Here is a 10,437-nt window from a genome sequence, read left to right on the forward strand (position 1 = left end):
CAGTGAACCGAACTGAAATAATCGCAGAGCTCGCAGCGGTCCTCCCCTTTAAGTGAAGGGGAGAGACTTGACGACGCACTGATGACTGACAGCGGCGAAGACTCCGTCCCGCCTCCACTTCCACCCCTCTAGTGTGCTCACCACCGCACCAACGCCCCCATTATGACTAACTTCCGGCCCGCTCAAAAACAAATGACAAAAGATGCTGCCTGGAAAATTAGCATTTACTGCCATGATTATTTGGTTGTGGTCGACAACGAGCTGCACATTCAGGGAGTGGAATCCCTTTCGGCTACGAAACACCTCCGCCTCCCGTAAAGGTGCTCTCAGGGCCATGTGCGTATAGTCTATTGATCCCTGCACCTTGGGGAAGTTTGCTATTCTCGAGAAACCCAACGCCCTCCCGGTCTGTGCCTCTCTGGTCATAGGGAAGCTTATAAAGTCCATCCTGTGTGCGTAAAGGGCTTGAGTCACCTGTTGAATGGAGCAATGTGTGGTGTGCTGAGCGATACCACAGATGTCGCCAGCTGAAGCCTGAAAGGAGCCCGATGCGTAGAAGGAAAGTGCCACATTAACCTTTACCTCAACAGACAGTGCAGTCCTGGCAGGCTGCAGATCTCCCTTAATTAGCTGGCATATCTCAGCGATGACCTCCTTTCGGAAGCGCAGCCTCCTAAGGCACGTGTTATCAGACAAGTTCAAGTATGATTGCTTTTCCCTGTAAGTTCGTCGGGGTGTAAGGTCTCCTCCTCTACATCAGTCTGCCACCTCTTTGATTGGGCTCTTCACTAAACCCAACTTAAGTCTCCAGCATGTGAGCATTTACAAATAATGGTAGAGAAGTTACAGACCCCATCACTATTGCTATAACTGCTCTTTGTCCTCAATAAATATAAATGTGAGCAGATTAGTCAGTAAAGCCCTTAAATAACTCACAAATAAAATTATCCTGATAAGCCCCTTCTTCAAACAGCCTCTCACTTCCTCCAACGTTCAAAATTGCGTCCGTAGTGCCAAGTCCTGTGAACAGTGCCAGTTAGGAGCAGCTTTTCTCCAGCGATCTTCTCGGCGAGCGATCAGCCCGGCAATGTGTGGGCAATGTGGCGAAAGTTGTGGTGGCCGATCACCTTGGCGATGTGAAATTGTGTGCCAAAAGTTGAGCCGGTGATCTTCGGCCGATGTTCCAGCCCAACTTTCCATTTTTTAAGTAAAATGGGCGATAGTATGCCTATTTGGGTGATAGATGAGCGAAAGCCCAGCGATCATCAATGGAACGTCTAGCCCCATGTTTTAACATTAGAGTTCAGAAGTGCACGCAATTAGTTTACAAGGTAACTTCCATACAAAAGCCAACACAAAATACCCCACAGGTAAACGACTGCAATACTACAGTACATTTCCCAGTGTCCAAAATACTTATATATTTACTGTACAGTCCGAGAGGCGGGAGTTCCTGGCGTTGGTGAGGCCTATAAAGGCTCAGCGGCAGCGAGAGGCGGCGGCAGTCCGAGAGGCGGGAGTTCCTTGCGTTGGTGAGGCCTATGTATCTGTTTTGCAGGGGATGACCACAGGGGACTCCTGCACTACCTTCTCTGTAGCTGCTACAGCGGGGAGAGAAGGCAAAAAAGAAGTAGAAAGAAATCAAAAGGTGACATCACAACCAAAGGGGTAAGTGATTGGCTGGTGATTGGTGCGTAGTTTTTCTTTTTTCTCTTCTATAACAGTGAGTAAACTTTAACATTGTTGTTGCCAATTTAAGTGTATCCAAGGGTTAAGTCATGGCAGGAGAGCTCGGTCAGGTGTTATGCTCCTCCTGTACCATGTGGGAACTCAGGGACGACTCCAGTGTCCCTGATGACTATGTGTGCAGGAAGTGTATCCACCTCCAGCTCCTGACGGTCCGCAGTGCGGAGTTGGAGCTGAGGGTGGATTCACTCTGCAGCATCCACGATACTGAGAATGACGTGAGTATCACGTGTAGCGAGTTGGTCTTACCGCAGGTGCAAGGGTCCACAGCCAGATAGGGAATGGAAGACCAACAGGAAGAGCAGTGCAAGGAAGGTAGTGCAGGAGTCCCCTGTGGTCATCCTCCTGCAAAACAGATACACTGCTTTGGGTACTGTTGAGGGGGATGACTCATCAGGGGAGGGCAGCAGCAGCCAAGTTCATGGCACCGTGGCTGGCTCTGTTGCACAGGAGGGCAGGAAAAAGAGTGGGAGAGCGATAGTGATAGGGGATTCGATTGTAAGGGGAACAGATAGGCGTTTCTGCGGCCGCAACCGAGACTCCAGGATGGTATGTTGCCTCACTGGTGCAAGGGTCAAGGATGTCTCGGAGCGGGTGCAGGACATTCTAAAAAGGGAGGGAGATCAGCCAGTTGTCGTGGTGCACATTGGTACCAACGACATAGGTAAAAAAAAGGGATGAGGTCCTACGAAACGAATTTAAGGAGCTAGGAGCTAAATTAAAAAGTAGGACCTCAAAAGTAGTAATCTCGGGATTGCTACCAGTGCCACGTGCTAGTCAGAGTAGGAATCGCAGGATAGCGCAGATGAATATGTGGCTTGAGCAGTGGTGCAGCAGGGAGGGATTCAAATTCCTGGGGCATTGGAACCGGTTCTGGGGGAGGTGGGACCAGTACAAACCGGACGGTCTGCACCTGGGCAGGACCGGAACCAATGTCCTAGGGGGAGTGTTTGCTAGTGCTGTTGGGGAGGAGTTAAACTAATATGGCAGGGGGATGGGAACCAATGCAGGGAGACAGAGGGAAACAAAAAGGAGGCAAAAGCAAAAGACAGAAAGGAGATGAGGAAAAGTGGAGGGCAGAGAAACCCAAGGCAAAGAACAAAAAGGGCCATTGTACAACAAAATTCTAAAAGGACAAAGGGTGTTAAAAAAAACAATCCTGAAGGCTATGTGTCTTAATGCAAGGAGTATCCGCAATAAGGTGGATGAATTAACTGTGCAAATAGATGTTAACACATATGATGTGATTGGGATTACGGAGACGTGGCTCCAAGATGATCAGGGCTGGGAACTCAACATCCAGGGGTATTCAACATTCAGGAAAGATAGAATAAAAGGAAAAGGAGGCGGGGTAGCATTGCTGGTTAAGGAGGAAATTAAGGCAATAGTTCGGAAGGACATTAGCTTGGATGATGTGGAATCTATATGGGTCGAGCTGCAGAACACCAAAGGGCAAAAAACGTTAGTGGGAGTTGTGTACAGACCTCCAAACAGTAGTAGTGATGTTGGGGAGGGCATCAAACATGAAATTAGGGGTGCGTGCAATAAAGGTGCAGCAGTTATAATGGGTGACTTTAACATGCACATAGATTGGGTGAACCAAACTGGAAGCAATACGGTGGAGGAGGATTTCCTGGAGTGCATAAGGGATGGTTTTCTAGACCAATATGTCGAGGAACCAACTAGGGGGGAGGCCATCTTAGACTGGGTGTTGTGTAATGAGAGAGGATTAATTAGCAATCTCGTTGTGCGAGGCCCCTTGGGGAAGAGTGACCATAATATGGTGGAATTCTGCATTAGGATGGAGAATGAAACAGTTAATTCAGAGACCATGGTCCAGAACTTAAAGAAGGGTAACTTTGAAGGTATGAGGCGTGAATTGGCTAGGATAGATTGACGAATGATACTTAAGGGGTTGACTGTGGATGGGCAATGGCAGACATTTAGAGACCGCATGGATGAACTACAACAATTGTACATTCCTGTCTGGCGTAAAAATAAAAAAGGGAAGGTGGCTCAACCGTGGCTATCAAGGGAAATCAGGGATAGTATTAAAGCCAAGGAAGTGGCATACAAATTGGCCAGAAATAGCAGCGAACCCGGGGACTGGGAGAGATTTAGAACTCAGCAGAGGAGGACAAAGGGTTTGATTAGGGCAGGGAAAATGGAGTACGAGAAGAAGCTTGCAGGGAACATTAAGACGGATTGCAAAAGTTTCTATCGATATGTAAAGAGAAAAAGGTTAGTAAAGACAAACGTAGGTCCCCTGCAGTCAGAATCAGGGGAAGTCATAACGGGGAACAAAGAAATGGCGGACCAATTGAACAAGTACTTTGGTTCGGTATTCACTAAGGAGGACACAAACAACCTCCCGGATATAAAAGGGGTCGGAGGGTCTAGTAAGGAGGAGGAACTGAGGGAAATCCTTATTAGTCGGGAAATTGTGTTGGGGAAATTGATGGGATTGAAGGCCGATAAATCCCCAGGGCCTGATGGACTGCATCCCAGAGTACTTAAGGAAGTGGAAATAGTGGATGCATTGACAGTCAGTTTCCAACATTCCATTGACTCTGGATCAGTTCCTATGGAGTGGAGGGTAGCCAATGTAACCCACTTTTTAAAAAAGGAGGGAGAGAGATAACAGGGAATTATAGACCGGTCAGCCTGACATCGGTAGTGGGTAAAATGATGGAATCAATTATTAAGGATGTCATAGCATTGCATTTGGAAAGAGGTGACATGATAGGTCCAAGTCAGCATGGATTTGTGAAAGGGAAATCATGCTTGACAAATCTTCTGGAATTTTTTGAGGATGTTTCCAATAGAGTGGACAAGGGAGAACCAGTTGATGTGGTATATTTGGACTTTCAAAAGGCTTTCGACAAGGTCCCACACAAGAGATTAATGTGCAAAGTTAAAGCACATGGGATTGGGGGTAGTGTGCTGACATGGATTGAGAACTGGTTGTCAGACAGGAAGCAAAGAGTAGGACTAAATGGGGACTTTTCAGAATGGCACGCAGTGACTAGTGGGATACCGCAAGGTTCTGTGCTGGGGCCCCAGCTGTTTACACTGTACATTAATGATTTAGACGAGGGGATTAAATGTAGTATCTCCAAATTTGCGGATGACACTAAGTTGGGTGGCAGTGTGAGCTGCGAGGAGGATGCTATGAGGCTGCAGATCGGCTTGGATAGGTTAGGTGAGTGGGCAAATGCATGGCAGATGAAGTATAATGTGGATAAATGTGAGGTTATCCACTTTGGTGGTAAAAACAGAGAGACAGACTATTATCTGAATGGTGACAGATTAGGAAAAGGGGAGGTGCAACGAGACCTGGGTGTCATGGTACATCAGTCATTGAAGGTTGGCATGCAGGTACAGCAGGCGGTTAAGAAAGCAAATGGCATGTTGGCCTTCATAGCGAGGGAATTTGAGTACAGGGGCAGGGAGGTGTTGCTACAGTTGTACAGGGCCTTGGTGAGGCCACACCTGGAGTATTGTGTACAGTTTTGGTCGCCTAACCTGAGGAAGGACATTCTTGCTATTGAGGGAGTGCAGCGAAGGTTCACCAGACTGATTCCCGGGATGGCGGGACTGACCTATCAAGAAAGACTGGATCAACTGGGCTTGTATTCACTGGAATTCAGAAGAATGAGAGGGGATCTCATAGAAACGTTTAAAATTCTGACGGGGTTAGACAGGTTAGATGCAGGAAGAATGTTCCCATTGTTGGGGAAGTCCAGAACCAGGGGACACAGTCTAAGGATAAGGGGTAAGCCATTTAGGACCGAGATGAGGAGGAATTTCTTCACCCAGAGAGTGGTGAACCTGTGGAATTCTCTACCACAGAAAGTTGTTGAGGCCAATTCACTAAATATATTCAAAAAGGAGTTAGATGAAGTCCTTACTACTAGGGGGATCAAGGGGTATGGTGAGAAAGCAGGAATGGAGTACTGAAGTTGCATGTTCAGCCATGAACTCATTGAATGGCGGTGCAGGCTAGAAGGGCCGAATGGCCTACTCCTGCACCTATTTTCTATGTTTCTATGTATGTTTACATTCACTTAATACAGCTTAAGAATAACAAGGCTACGGGTGCGGATGGAATCCCTGCTGAGGTGCTAAAATATGGCGGAGAGGCGCTGTTGGCGCGGATACATGACCTCATCTCTCTCATTTGGAGGGAGGAGAGTATGCCGGGAGATCTCAGAGATGCAGTGATTGTGATCATTTTAAAAAGGGGGACAAGTCCGACTGCGGCAACTACCGGGGAATCTCCCTGCTTTCAGCCACTGGGAAAGTTGTCACTCGAGTTCTCCTCAATCGTCTTCTTCCGGTGAATTGTGAGGTGGAGCATGAGGTGAATCACAATGCGGATTTTGTCCCCTACGGGGCACAACAGGCATGATCTTTGCAGTGCGCCAGTTGCAGGAAAAATGCAGGGAGCAGTGCCGGCCCTTATACATGGCCTTTTTCGATCTTACAAAGGCCTTTGACACTGTCAACCGTGAGGGTCTATGAAGCGTCCTCCTCAGTTTCAGATGCCCCCAAAAGTTTGTCAACATCCTTCGCCTGCTTCACAATGACATGCAGGCCGTGATTCTTACCAATGGATCCATTACAGACCCAATCCACGACTGGACCGGAGTCAAACAGGGCTGTGTCATCGCTCCAACCCTCTTCTCAATCTTCCTAGCTGCCATGCTCCACCTCACAATCAACAAGCTCCCCACTGGAGTGGAATTAAACTACAGAACCAGTGGGAAGCTGTTTAACCTACGCCGCCTCCAGGCCAGATCCAAGATCACTCCAACCTCTGTCATTGAGCTGCAGTACGTGGACGATGCCTGCGTCTGTGCACTTTCAGAGGCTGAACTCTAGGATATAGTCAATGTATTCACTGAGGCATATGAAAGCATGAGCCTTACGTTTAACAACCGTAAGACAAAGGTCCTTCACCAGCATGTCACCGCCGCACAGCACTGCCCTCCAATCATCAAGATTTACAGCGCGGCCCTGGACAACGTGGACCATTTCCCATATCTCGGGAGCCTCTCATCAACAAAGGCAGACATTGATGCGGACATTCAGCATCGCCTCCAGTGCGCCAGTGCAGTCTTCGGCCGTCTGAGGAAAAGAGTGTTTGAAGACCAGGTCCTCAAATCTACCACCAAACTCATGGTCTACAGGGCTGTAGTAACACCCGCCCTCCTGTATGGGTCTGAGGCATGGACAATGTACAGAAGGCACCTCAAGTCGCTGGAGATATATCATCAACAATGTCACCGCAAGATCCTGCAAATCTCCTGGGAGGACAGGCGAACCAACATCAGTGTCCTCGACCAGGTACTCAGTACCAGGTACTCAATCCCCAGTATTGAAGCACTGACCACACTCGGTCAGCTTCGCTGAGCAGGCCACATAGTACGCATGCCAGATACGGGACTTCCTAAGCAAATGCTTTATGTGGAGCTTCTTCATGGTAAACGAGCCAAAGGAGGACAGCGGAAACGTTATAAGGACACCCTCAAAGCCTCCCTTGTAAAGTGCGACATCACCACTGATACCTGGGAGACCCTGGCCGCAGACCACCCAGGGTGGAGAAAGTCCATCCGGGAGGGCGAGCTCTGAGTCTCGACGCAAAGAGCATGACGAGGCCAGGCGCAGGCAGCGGAAGGAGCGCGCGGCAAACCAGCCCTACCGACCCCTTCCCCCGACGAATGTCTGTCCCACCTGTAACAGGGTCTGTGGCTTCCGAATCGGACTGTTCAGCCATCAAAGAACTTACTTAGGAAGTGGAAGCAAGTCCACCTCGATCCCGAGGGACTGCCTATGATGATGAACTTCCATAGTGAAAGGCGCTATATAACGAACAGGGTGGATAAAGGGGAATCAGTGGATGTGGTGTATTTGGACTTCCAGAAGGCATTTGACAAAGTGCCACATAAAAGGTTACTGCACAAGATAAAGGTTAACGGGGTTGGGGGTAATATATTAGCATGGATAGAGGATTGGCTAATGAACAGAAAACAGAGAGTCGGGATAAATGGTTCATTCTCGGGTTGGCAATCAGTAACTAGTGGGATGCCGCAGGGATCAGTGCTGGGACCCTACTATTTACAATCTATATTAACGACTTGGAAGAAGGGACAGAGTGTAACGTAGCCAAGTTTGCTGACGATACAAAGATGGGAGGAAAAGCAATGAGTGAGGAGAACACAAAAAAATCTGCAAATGGACACAGACAGGCTAAGTGAGTGGCAAAAATTTGGCAGATGAAGTATAATGTTGGAAAGTGTGAGGTCATGCATTTTGGCAGAAAAAAAATCAAAGAGCAAGTTATTATTTAAATGGAGAAAGATTGCAAAGTGCCACAGTACAGCCATCTTGGCCTTTATTGCAAAGGGGATGGAGTATAAAAGCAGGGAAGTCTTGCTACAGTTATACATAGTATTTGTGAGGCCACACCTGGAATACTATGTGCAGTTTTGGTTTCCATATTTACAAAAGGATGTACTTGCTTTGGAGGCAGTTCAGAGAAGGTTCGCTAGGTTGATTCCGGAGATGAGGGGTTTGACTTATGAGGAAAGGTTGAGGAGGTTGGGCCTCAACTCATTGGAATTCAGAATATTAAGAGGTGATCTTATCGAAACGTATAAGATTATGACGGGGCTTGACAAGTTTGATGCAGAGAGAATGTTTCCACTGATGGGGGAAGACTAGAACTAGAGGGCATAATCTTAGAATAAGGGGCCGCCCATTTAAAACTAAGATGAGGAGAAATTTATTTTCTCAGAGGGTTGTAAATCTGTAGAATTCGCTGCCTAAGAGAGCTGTGGAAGCTGGGACATTGAATAAATTTAAGACAGAAATAGACAGTTTCTTAACTGTTAAGGGAATAAAGGGTTATGGGGAGCAGGCAGGGAAGTGGACCCGAGTCCATGATCGGATCAGCCAAGATTGTATTAAATGGCGGAGCAGGCTCAAGGGGCCTTATGGCCTACTCCTGCTCCTATTTCTTATGTTCTTATTATGTTCTTATAAATGCAAGTCTTTCTTTCTTTCTCTGATGTAACTATAATGCCAGCCTTGCTAGTGATGCCCGCATCCCAAGAATGATTTTTTTTTAAAATACATTCACTTGATTTATTCCCCCACCTTTTTTGTAGGCGAGAGGATAAAAAGGGTTTTGATCTCAGCTTTTCCAATGAAGCCCTGCACATCTTGCATGAAAGTCTAGAACTATGGCTCAGTCTCAGGATAAGTGGTTGGATATTTAAGACTGAGATGAGGAGGAATTTCTTTACTCAGAGGGTTATGAATCTTTGGAATTCTCTATCCCAGAGGGCTGTGGATGCTATGTTATTGAGTATATTCCAAGTGGAGTTAGATTTTTGGACTCTAGGGGAATCAAGGGATATGGGGATTGGGCGGGAAAGTGGAGTTGAGGTCGAAGATCAGCCTTGATCTTATTGAATAGCGGAGCAGGCTTGAGGGGCTGTATGGCCTACTCCTGTTCCTAATTCTTATGTTCTTAATGTTCCCCCTAATTTTTTTGGGTGCATGGCCTCTTTAAGGGGCTGTGTGGCCCATTCACAACTTTGCGCATGTGCGAAACTTAACATAGAAAAAGCCAGTCCCAGGCTGTGCAGGACCAGCAAACAATGGTGTGGCCACGCAGCTTATAAGGAGCATTTTTGTGTGGTCAAGAGGAGCACTGCTACTCCTGCTGACTCCATTCAGGTAAACAAATGTAAAAAATGTATCTTGTAGGTTACAGGCGATTCCTAGGCCCTGGATCCTAGAACGATCCCAGTGGATTGGAATGAAGTAAATGTAACCCCACTGTTCAAGAAAGGAGGGAAGAGAGAAAGCAGGGAACTACAGACCAGTTAGCCTGACATCAGTCTTCAGGAAAATGCTGGAATCCATTATCAAGCAAGTAGGGACAGAGCAGTTAGAAATATGTTTAGGAAGAGTCAATATGTTTTATGATAGGGAAATCATATTTAAAAAATATATTAAGTTTTTTCAGGATCTAACCAGCAGAATAGATGAAGGGGAACCAGTGGATGTAATATATTTGGATTTCCAAAAGCATTCGTTAAGGAGCCACACAAAAGGTTGGTACGCAAGATAAGGGCTCATGGGATTGGGGGTAATATATTAGACCCCCTGGATAGAGGATTGGTTAACAGACAGAAAACAGCGAGTAGGGATAAATGGGTCATTTTCCAGTTGGCAGGCTGCAAGGATCAGTGCTTGGGCCACACTTATTTACAATCTATATTAATGACTTAGATGAAGGGACCAAATGCAATGTATCCAAGTTTAATGGCAATGCAAAGCTAGCTAGGAAAGTAAGCTGTGAAGAGGACACATCGAGCCTGAAAAGGGATATAGACAGGATTAGTGAGCAGGCAATAAGGTGGCAGATGGGGAAATGTGAAGTTATTCAATTTGGTACGAATAGAAAAACAGAATTATTTTTTAAATTATGAGAAACTATTAAATGTTGGTGTTCAGAGATTTAGGTGTCCTCGTACAGAAAACACAGAAAGTTAGCATGCAGGTACAGCAAGCAATTAGGAAGGCAAGTGGCATGTTGGCCTTTATTGCTAGAGGGTTAGGGTACAAGTGTAAGGAAGTCTTACTACAGTTGTACAGGGCTTTGGTGAGATCATACAT

The sequence above is a fragment of the Pristiophorus japonicus genome, chromosome 16, assembly GCF_044704955.1.
Source record: "Pristiophorus japonicus isolate sPriJap1 chromosome 16, sPriJap1.hap1, whole genome shotgun sequence".
Classification (NCBI taxonomy): Eukaryota; Metazoa; Chordata; class Chondrichthyes; family Pristiophoridae; genus Pristiophorus; species Pristiophorus japonicus.